This window comes from Manis pentadactyla, chromosome 8 (assembly GCF_030020395.1).
Source record: "Manis pentadactyla isolate mManPen7 chromosome 8, mManPen7.hap1, whole genome shotgun sequence".
Taxonomy (NCBI): domain Eukaryota; kingdom Metazoa; phylum Chordata; class Mammalia; order Pholidota; family Manidae; genus Manis; species Manis pentadactyla.
In genome coordinates this window covers 71,988,811-71,997,547 of record NC_080026.1, presented here as the reverse complement: position 1 = coordinate 71,997,547, position 8,737 = coordinate 71,988,811, and the positions used below count along the sequence as shown (strand labels likewise).

The 8,737-nt window shown below is 41.3% G+C and overlaps 1 protein-coding gene across 1 annotated transcript in view; it reads left to right on the top strand.

Moving 5' to 3' along the window:
- Positions 1 to 480: 480 nt before the first annotated feature.
- The window catches only part of STAMBPL1 (STAM binding protein like 1), a 43,380-nt gene continuing 35,123 nt past the window's right edge, over positions 481 to 8,737 (top strand). The window contains exon 1 of the mRNA XM_036924068.2: positions 481 to 907. The gene's annotated coding sequence lies outside the window, so the exon portion shown is untranslated. The remainder of the gene's footprint in view (positions 908 to 8,737) is intronic.

The window sequence follows — 8,737 nt, the reverse complement described above, 5'->3', positions numbered from 1 at the left end:
AATAAAATTTCGTATGTAGAGTGCCTGGCACAGTGCCAAGGCCATACTAAAAACACGGTGCATGGTAAGATAATACTCGGGAAAAATCATCAGTTTGCGTGACCCGAGTACAGGAAGTGGGGAGGAGGAAAGAGGACTGAAGTGGTTCGCGGTGGGGTTCGGCTACGGAGAATACGAGGTGTGAGTGAGATTTTTACCAAAACTGTTCTCCTCCCGACTCCAATGCGAGTTTCACGGTTAAACGCAGCTGCCCGCGCACACTGCGGTCTTAAAGGCACCCCCTCTGGTCCACCTCTGGAAACTGATGGTGGAACGAAATGGGAGTCCGGGCGGTTCCGGGCTGGGGAGCCGACGTTCGGGGTTACAGACGAGAAAGTCGCACCCAATCGTCTTACTCTCACTCTAGGCCCAGCGCGGGGACCTGCTCCACCTGCGGGCGTTTTCTGCCGACCGCGGGAGGCCGCAGCCGGGGAGGAGGGGGCGGAGGCAGAGGGGGGAGGCGGCACCCAGGGGCCTGGGCCGGGGAGGCCGGGACCATCGTAGTGACAATTTTTTTCCTGCGGCGGCGGCAGCAGCTGGGACGGCTGCTGCAGGCTCAGGTTCGACCGGCCTGCGCGTGGGTTTTCGAGGGAGCTGTTGGCGGAGGAGGAGAGGCAGGAGTGGGGCCCGAGCGGGTGGAACTAGCGAAGATCCGTCGGCCCGCAGAGGAGAAGCGGCGGAGAGTTGGCCGAGGCCAGCGGGCGGGCGCCTCGCTGGGTGCCATCATCTCCCGGCGGCAGTGCCTTCTGGCAAAAGCCACCGCGGCCCGGGCTGCGGCGGCCAGACGGATGCCCAGGCCACACGGCAGGCGCGGGGACAGCCACTGCGGTCGCCGACCCACGCGGGCTCCGGACATCCAGCGCTGCTGGTGAGTAGACGCGCACGCGTGTGTGCGCGTTAGTGTGAGCGCGCACCGGCACCGGCACCGGCACCGGGTGTGCACGCCGGCTGCGTGTGCCCGCTGGCCCCGCGCGCGCAGGCCCCTCTTCCGCTGGCGGCGTCCGGTGTCGGGTCGGGCGGCTCCGTGGGTAGAAAACGCGCCTGGCTGGTGCTCACTTCCTTTCTGCAGGTCCGGCGATCGGCCGCCGCCGCCGCCGGCACTGCCCCTGAGCGGCCCCCAGCCCGCTCCTGGGGGTTACTTTCACCTTTCTGGGAAGGCGGGGAGCTGTGGCCCCTGCTGGCCAGGCGGGACTCCGGCAGGGACCTACACGCGTGTGTTTCTGGTTCAGAGTTGGGATGCAGCCAAGGAAGTGGTGTCGGCATTTGGAGAGCCCACCGCACTGCCTTTGCGGATGCGTGGCGTGGGGAAGGAAGAGGCGAGGGTTGGAAAAACAGACCTTTGCCCCTGTAGGACGCGTGGCACGCCCTTCTTTAAAATGTTTACTTTCATGCCGGTTAGGAGCAAGACATTTTCTCTCACTGAATACTTTAAACCTTAACCGAAAGCCTTTTAATGAAATACCAAAGATGTGGAATGTCACTATAGCATTATGTTCCAGAACACTCTAAAACAATCCGCATTGCTGATAGCTGCCAGCCCAGGGTGCTGTAATTATTGACTTTGAAAATAAATAACTAGTAAGTAATTCCGGAAACAGAGCCTGATCTAAAGAATTGAAAAATTTCTCAAGCGCTTTGGCGGGGTGGGGGTTGGGTGGCTTTCAGGAAATCAATGTTCGATAGTAAGTAAAAGAGATTATCTCTCAAAGTAAGCTCCAGTGAACACACTGCTTTCCAAACATCCTACTCACCACTGAGAATAAAATTAAGTCCTATTTTTTATGCGGTTTCCAAAATTACAATGGCTATCACTAGGATGCTGATTTAGGATCTCATGATTCAAGGCCGTTATCAAGGTCAATATGCCGGATTTATTTCAGCAGATAAATACCTGAATTTTGCTTTTCTGGTCCAAGTTTTTAGGTGGAGTTTTCTATAGTTGTTTTACACAGATTAAGACACTGAGTTCCAGACCTCCTTTCAATCGTAAATCTTAAGTTTGTGAGATGGAGGCTAAACTGAACTTCAAAAATGTACTCTGTGACTGTATTAGTAGCAGGCATTTTGTAGCTCACTATAAATATTTATGATTCTTTTTAATACAACCTAATGTCTTTGAGAAATAGGCTCCTTTTGTTTACCGTTTACTCCATTACAGTTTCTTCACTCAAAGGCATGAAGTATTATTGGCAGTGACCTGAAAAATGAACTGGTTGCTTGTGTTGTGTTCAAGCATATATGCAGCCAGTTGTTTGCCACTTGGTAATCTGCTTTTGAATATAATTCAGCTGTAATATATCAGCTGATTTGGGGGAATTTTAAGGTGAAATTTATTTTTCTTATGATCTTTTGCAAAATAAACAAACACTATTTAAATGATACAGACAGAGAATCCTAGTCCTGTACCCAGGTGCTGGTCCTCAGGGTCCGTTTCTTGCCTACTTCTGCCCTGTTTCATAGGACTTGTGGCCAGTGAGAGGAGGGGGAAATGAGAGGACTGCTGTCCCAAGGGGGTCCTCAGCAGAGAGATTTCTCCTAATAGAGGAGAAGGTCTCTGGAGTTGTCTCCTTAGAAGGACTGATAAAGAATCAGTTAAAGAATTGTTAATAATAGTAACCTCTTTTTACTTTCAGCCCATAGAACTTAACTAAACCCAGTTTTATCCTATTCCTCCTTCAAGGATTCTTGTGAAGCCTACTTACAACTACATTGCAGGGAGTGGGGCTGCATTTTACAGAGAAGAAAAGTCTGGTAATTCTTGCACAAAACGTGAGGGGGTTGAAGACATGTGAGGAAATAGGTAGATGCTGCCCAGGAAATGCCAGGGGCCTTTCTGGCAGATACATTTACCAACTAGATACATCTTTCGCCAATGGATTTGAGGTTCTGTCTAATGCTAGCACTTTTTCTCAACCCTGTGGAAGATTTGTAAGTAACTTCCATTAAAACTATGAGAAATGACTCATGGTCATCCCTGAAAAGATGAGAGCCAGCTTTCTGTCCCTTAGGGCTAATGGATCGTGGCTTCTCAAGAGATATTTGTCAAATGAATAATAATTCTAGAATGTCTTTATTTTCCCAATCTAGCTCCATCACTTTTTCTAGTATTGATTATTTTTTTGTTTTTAACCGTCACTTTATATGGAACACAAAACACTTCATCACGTTGAAGTGCCGGTTATATATTCAGCTAATAAGACCAGCTTCCACAACTGAAGGAACAATAGCAATTCCTCCAAAACACAACAAAAAAACAAAAAACTCTGTACTGGTACCTGTTGACTTGTCTATTTGCAACTATCTGAACAAGTGAAATGGTCCAATTGTATGAATGGGTGTATTCAGGCATCCGGAGTTGACATCAGAATGTTCAACTCAGGAATAATCTGGATGTAGCTACATCTGTATGTGGCTTTTGTCAGAAATTATTTTGCATTTCTAAGCAAATCAAATGGAGTTGTAGCACAATACTACATCTCCTCATCAAGTGGAAAAGCCAATTAAACATTTGGCAAATTGCTAAGTGTTCAAAGCACATGCTGTTTGATTTTCTAAATTTTAAATTAAATCCATGTTTTAAATTATATTTACCATTGATGTGATTGGTTTAGAGAGTTCAGACTGGTGGTTACTTAGTAACTTGTATTTATTAAAAGTAGCCCATTGATATATGCACCAGTAGTTCTTATGTTTTTATGTTTTTGCTCTAGTTAGCCTTTTAAGGTATTCTTAGAAATGGATGCATTATATGATCTTGAATATTAAGGGTGTTATGCCTTCCCTTTTTTAAGAATTGTTCCAAATTCCCATTTTGTCATTGGTAGTTTACCCTATACTTCATGATCTTACTTCAGGATGAAAGATTAGAAAGTTATCTGAAATTTGCCTAGATATTAATGTTATAATGTATATTAATAATGCACATTTTCTCTTTGATACTGTCTTTATGTCCACAGTTAAGCTTGTTTCATTCTGAATTTAAAAATCAAATGAGATATTTAAACATTTCAGGGTTTTTTTTCTATTGGGCTATATCCAAAGTAAAAAAAAAAAGTTACTTATAACTCTTAACATCTGTAACACAAACATTGCTATTCACTGCATAATAAAACAGGGCCATTTTTATGTTCAGTTTTATTTGGTAAGTAGGCACCTGAGCAGCTTGAATGAAAGTTATAGGCATGTTCCTTCTATGTGTTATGAAGGCCCTTGAAAGCCAGGGGGTGGAATTTTGGTTTGATTTGGTAGCCAGTTCAAAGTAGGTTCCTTGATCCTGATGTCCAGCTGCCAAGATTTTTGTTCAAAATGTTTTGCTATTTTTCCTTAATATTTTAGTATTTTGTAAATGGTGTTTTTCTTGAACTTCTTTACTAAGAAATGTTCCAATTTGTGTTTCACATATACTCTAAAAATAGGTTAATTTTGTTTTTATGTACCAGTTGACATATGCAGTACATAGTCATTTGTAACATCTCTTCTTATACCTAGTGATTCTTTGCTGGTGGCAGGGAGGATATGCCTCCTTAATATAATGTATAATACATACATTATATGTTATTTATATGCATATTATAATGTGTAATATAATGTCATATGACATATTTTACACAATATATATAGCATAAACATCACATAATGCATGTATGATATACATCTGTATATATTTCTAAATATATAAGAGACAATATATAATATATTCTATATTACATTGTACATTAATTAAGGAGATGTTTACATTATTTATAAAGAATCACTGGGTATAAGGAGAGATGTTACAAATGAGTGTGTGTACATTATGTTATTGGGAAGATATCAGAATTCTGAAAAACTTCTATGCCATCCACCTCTCTCCAGACTCCCCGAGTGTCAGATATCTCCCATTCATGAGCCATGTTGGGTTACAATGACATTTCATAACCATTTTATTCAGAATATTTTATTTGAGTAATGGCAGAGGAAAGTTTAGCTGTTTGTTGACTTTCTGAAGTAATTATACCTAATTATAAGAGACCAAATTTTAATTATAGGTGGGAAGAATAAAAAATTCTTAATTCCTCCAGGACTTCTGAAGGCTGGAATAGATCATCACTGATTTCAATACATTAACATTACATTAGTCCTTATAATTCTTCGTTTTCATAAATAACTTTCAGAAATCTGTAACTAATATTTTTTTCTAAGCAGGCAAGAGCTTTTCTTGGTCTTGTGTAAAGTTCATGGGTACTATTTGGTTGAGGAACATTTTTTTAAAATCTCATCTTTAAAAATATAGTCTGCATCCTTTGACTTCTCCTTTTGTATAAATTACATATCATTATTTAACTAAAGTTCAATTCTTTTTAAAGGAACTGTTTTTCAGTATTGTGAGTTTAAACATGATTTAAGGATGAACAATTTGAGATTTAGTGAATGGGGTGTTTTTTTTTAATTTTTGCTATACTTCACATTAATTGAAACAAGATTCAGCACAGGCTCCTGTAAGGCAATGGTTCAGGGTGATTGAATTACTCATTTTGATTGTTTAGCTTGATGATTGAGTAATTTGGAAACAGGAGGCCAGTGATGATGACTTATTTTTAACCCTCCCTGGCTCTGGGTGAACACTGCCTTCCTGTTTTGCCTTTGCTCGTGCTTGGGCATAAACTCCAGTGCGGGTTCCTTTTGAGAGTGTTACATTTCAAATTTGAATGGCTGGGGCAATAATTAACTGCACCATTTAATTCAAGGCAGAAAGAAAACTACAAGCAGGAATGGTGATCATAGTTAAATTCAGCTCCTCTAAAGCCCTGTGATTTTATTTATCTTGTTGCTACAGCCATATCTTTTTACACTGAAAATGTACATTTCAACCACTGAGAAGAAATATAGAGAGGACTTTAGGCCTGTGAGCTCATGCTTCCATCTTCTTGTGTATTGATTCTTGTTCCTTTTCCAACCTGCTTTTGAGGTAGAGCAGGGAAATGGGACAAGCATCATGATTAATTTTTCCTGCCTATGAAGGGAAATGCTAAGATATAAATAGTATGGTAAGAACAGCAGGGACTCCAGTTTAAGGCTAAGATTCCAGTTTAAAAACCAGGAGGTTAGGAGGTAATATTCTTAACATATTTTATGGTAATTAGCCAACAACTGACCCTATCTAAAGGCAGGGCCCTATCTAAATTGTATGTTTCCACTGCTTGAGAGAAACCACTGTCTTGGAGAAGAACATCATCAATAAATCCTGTGTTAAGAGTATCTTACAGGATATGTAGAGGACTGACTGTGGATGGTGACATAAGTCTCTCACTGGAGACAGACATCATGAGACCACATGTTAAGCCTATACACCCTTGTCCTTTTTTGAAATCCTTAAAAGACATAAATCCTAAGCCATTAAGCACGTCTCCTCTGAGACTGCCTACAACCCCCTTTCTTAAAGTGTGTACTTTGCCTTAAATAAAGCCTTCTCACTGCTCAATTTACTTGCATTTTGTCTCTTGCTCTTCCAAGCCTTGTGGGGGATTCATAAGAGACCCCTTTTCCCAGTGATAAGTGTCTTTGTTACTTTGCTATTTCATTCAATTTTCTAGACTTAAGCACAAGTCTTCACTCTCTCTGTTCTACTTCAGACAAGTAGGGAGGGGCTGCTGAGAGCTCTGATGTGGGCTTGCAAGTTCCTGTCACCTGGGTGACCCAGACAGGACCGCAGCTGTACCATCATGCTCTTTAGTAGCCTATCCTCAAATCTCCTTTCTTTGCCTGTGGAGAATTCTCAGAAAATAATCTCACTCCATCCAGAGCTCTGCAGCAACTTAAAATCCTGGGGTGGTAGGGGCTTAGTTCCCATGATGCGCAGATTCAAGCAGACTCTGTACACCCAGCGACCCTGGCTTCAGGAGTTGGCAAGGGATTCGCCCTGTGCTGGGCAGGAGTTCCATGAGCTTCCCTCTCCTCCCTCTGTCCTTCCTTGCTCTCTGCTGCCTGCTGGCTGCTGCCATTCCCTGCTACTCTTGCTTTAATGAATTCCTTCCTCACCTACGCTCATCTGACCTGTTTGTGAATTCTTTCTCCATCAAAGTCATGAGCCCTCCCCTGTCCAGGTTGCGGTTTCACCTCCTGCACAGGAAAAGACCTCCCCCAGACACAGCTGCCCAGTAACAGTTTGTCCTTGAAAGGTTGGTTTTTAAGCTGTTCCACAAGATACGTTTTTTTCAGAGTACTAAGACTGAGCAGGGCATCTCAAACGAATCTCAAATGACCAAAATGCCTCCATCCCACTCCCGCAAATTGTTACTTGGTAAGTTTGGGTGGGGCCTGGTAGTCTTCATTTTAACATCCATGTCAGAGGATTCTGATACAGGTGGTCAGTAAACAACTTTGAGACAAACCTACTTTTAAGAGCCAAATCTAATTTTTTATTCAGATTTGTACTTCTGTTTTTAAATTTTGTGCATCTAGTCCTCCTGATTTCCATAGACATTTTCATGGAGTAACATGTACACTAAGGCTGCCTTGGAGTTTTTTATAAGGGCACTATATACTGTGTTTCATTTTCTTATTAATACCTATTTTTTGATGAAGGAATCAGAAAACCACAGGGTTGGTAGGAACTTTTAGAGAGAATGTCCCACATCCTTCAGAATGGCAGATGTTCGGGTAAGACAAGGAGAGTTTGATGAAAAGGAAAGGAGGGGAAGATATATACTGAGGAGCAGTGGAAAACAAAGCTGAATAACATGCAAAAAAGAAAGGTGCCCCAAAGGGCCGGCCAGGTGCTTTTTTCATTTTATTGCCCTTTTATGTGTTGAAGGAATTTTTAAGGTACTGATTGAACATGAAAAAAATTTCATTTTAAAATAATTTCAGACTTCTACAAAAATGCAAAAATAGTACATAGAATTTCTGTATATCCTTTACCCAGTTCTCCCAAATCTTAACACCTTACACAATCAGAGTAGTTATCAAAATCAGAAAATTAATACTGTTATAGGACTATTATCTAATCTCCAGATCTTACTCACATTTCACCATTTCACCAATGCCCTTTTTCTGGTCCAGAAACCCATCCAGGATCACACATTGTATTTAGTTGTCTAAATACAACTAAACTAGTAAATGTAGAAGAAAAGATGGAAATAGAAAATTCACCGTTTTTGGCTACCACAGTAATAAGTGCTTCAGGCAAGAACTGTCTTTCAGGGTTAAAATTAATGGGCAAAAGTGCATCTGGGTATTCTCAATGCAGCTCCCTACAAGATACTTTATAATTATAAGGGAAAAATGGTATCTTTATAGGGGAGAAATCTGGCCAATATAACTTAAAAAAAGTGATCAAAGTTAACATTACTGATAAATCAATGTCTCCTGATTCTGAAAAGTACACACATCACTTCTGAGGAATTTTTGCAAAAAAAAAATGCATAACTATCTCCATTGCTTCTATTTCATCTTTATAGCAATTACCATAATTTTAGTGACATAATCATGTAGATAACTGATATCTTCACACCTCTCTGCCCCTCCCCCTGCCCCTAGCAAAATGTAAGTTTCACAAGATCAGTTATTGTCTCTTTGGTCACCATTTTATCATTAACTCCCAGCACAAAGTAGGAGCTTACTAAATAATGTTGAATAAATGAGTGAATGAATTTATTTGGGGCTAGCAATATTTGTGGGGAAGTTGTGTTTAGCCTTAAAACATGGAGTAAGAAATCAC